Below are 2,360 nucleotides of genomic sequence, written 5' to 3'. Positions count from 1 at the left end.
AGAAAGTTGCCCTAGCCGCATTTCTATGTTGTGGATGGATGCTTGCTGGTTTCTAAGGATATTTGTTGTTTCTTGAACGGCAGCCTCATGATCGCTATGTCTCTTTTCTGAAGCAGCTACAAATTTGGTAAGCATCTCTTCCAGACTTGGTTTTCTTTCTTGTGTCGGATCCTCCTTTTGGTAAAAACCTCTTGCTTTCTGCTTGTACTTCTCCTCCTTATCCTTCTTGTACTCTTCATATGAGAGCCACTCTTTCTTTGGTTTTCGCCAGTCTTCATCATATTGGTCCCCACTTGAGTAACATACTTACACCTTTTTGTTGCCATTTTCATCCAAGTTGCAGTCTCTAGTAAGATGAGGTCCATTACAATTTTCACAACCCAGCTGAATACCATGGATCGTTTGCTCCATTTTATCCATCCTCCTATCCATGGTTTTTAGCATAGCCATTACCGCGGACAAGTCTCCAGTAGCGGCATATGCGGCTCCCCTAATAACATCATTTCTTGGGTTGTGGTATTCTCTAGAATGCTTAGAGAATTCTTCAATCAATTCCTTGATCACCGGGGGTGGCTTCTTTGTGAGTGGGCCTTGCGAGTCAAGTAACTGCCTGGTTGTGACATTGACTCCATCATAGAAAATGGAGACTTCGTGTTGGCTATTAAGGTCATGGTGTGGGCAGTTTCTTAGTAAGATCTTGTACCTCTCCTAAGCTTCATATGGTGACTCTCCAGCTTGTTGTTAAAAGTTAGCAATGGCTTTCTTCAGTTTGGCTATCTTGGAAGGTGTGCAAAAATGATTAATCAATTCTTCTTTCATCTTGGCCCATGTGGTGACTGATCCGGGGTGAAGTGATTTGAGCCAGTCTTTTGCAGCACCTTTGAATGTCACTGGAAGCATGCGAAGTAGTTGAGTCTTGTGAGGCACATTTGGAACATTGAAGTAATTAGCTACATCATTGACTTCATCTAGATGCTTGTAGGCATCCTCGTGGTCCTTTTCATACAAAGGAATTTCCTTTAGTTGGGTGAGTATGTGGCCCTTTAGCTCGAAAGTAGCAGTAGCGGGAATTGCGGGTTGCACAAGTCTCGGGCCGGTGTTATCGCGGATCCTCTTCTTCCACTCTCATATGGGGATTTCATCAATTTTAGCCATGGTATGAGCTAACTCGTCGCTGGAATCGGAGTCGTGCCCGTATGTAGGTTCTTCTTCCTTCTTGGTGTCGTACTCGGTGTCTTCCTTGATCGGGTCTTCGCTTGCTAAAGATGCGCTAGATGCTCCTGATTTGTTGTTCTTCTTATTCCCAAAAACAATCTTCAAATTAGACAAAGGTGACTTCTTTGGTGTATTCGAGCTTTCCACATCCTTTCCTCTGCTCCTTCTCCATGCTGATTCGGGATCTTCAAACGGGGGTACCAGTGGGGTGTTTGATCCTCTGGTCATGAAATTCCTGAAATAAAAGAAGATAAAAACGTGAAAAGAACAAAAAAAATGTAACTAAAAAAAATGAAAATTAAAGGCAATATTCTGCTATACTCGCTGAGTAGGTGCGAATGCACTCGGCGAGTAGCAGTGTATTTTTGAAAGAAATCTAAACTTAAAATAAAAACTAATTTAGATGCTAAAACCTAACTACTAACTATTAAACTACAATAAATTAACTTTGTGCCAGTAAACTCACACAAAGGATCGAAAAAATTAGAAATTAGATAAATTATTTAGAACCGTTCCACGGCAACTGTAACCGCCCGGATTTCCAGGTATCTTTTATTCATATATTTTTTTGGTGTTTTGTGAGTGGACTCGGCGAGTTGGAGCTTAAACTCGCCAAGTAGGATCGCGATTCTAGACGCGGGTTCGTGCCTGGAATCGGCGAGTCCAAGGAACGGACTAGGCGAGTCTGCGCTGTTCAATGAAACCCTAATTTCCCAGTCCTAAGCCCTATTTAAAGGACCTTATGGCCAGATCTATGAGTGGATGGGGTGGATTTGACCTCAGAAACGAGATTTAGTTGATGCATGGCATGGGCAGAGGGGTCATGTGATAGCGTACGCTTCGAGGCAGTTGAAGCCTCAAGAGTCGAGATATCCCACCCACGACCTGGAACAGGGGGCTATGGTGTTTGCCCTCAAGATCTGGCGGCATTATCTTTATGGGGTTCGGTGTACCATCTACACGGACCACAAGAGCCTGAAGTACTTGATGGATCAGCCAAATCTGAATATGCATCAGAGGAGTTGGTTGGATGTGGTGAAGGATTACGATTGTGAGATCATGTTCCACCCGGGCAAGGCTAATGTGGTAGCCGATGCGTTGAGCCGTAGGGCGGAAAGCGCCCCGATCCGAGATATTTGTACGAT

At 43.9% G+C, this 2,360-nt stretch overlaps 1 non-coding gene across 1 annotated transcript; it reads left to right on the top strand.

The window, feature by feature from the left end:
- Window positions 1–664: 664 nt before the first annotated feature.
- LOC144999166 (small nucleolar RNA R71) lies at window positions 665–771 on the top strand. Its single transcript, XR_013660688.1, has one exon. It is a non-coding gene; the product is annotated as a small nucleolar RNA R71 (small nucleolar RNA).
- Window positions 772–2,360: the final 1,589 nt, after the last annotated feature.

This window comes from Lactuca saligna, chromosome 5, assembly GCF_052625555.1.
Source record: "Lactuca saligna cultivar CGN05327 chromosome 5, ASM5262555v1, whole genome shotgun sequence".
Lineage (NCBI taxonomy): Eukaryota > Viridiplantae > Streptophyta > Magnoliopsida > Asterales > Asteraceae > Lactuca > Lactuca saligna.
This window is presented reverse-complemented; position numbering and strand designations above follow the sequence as displayed.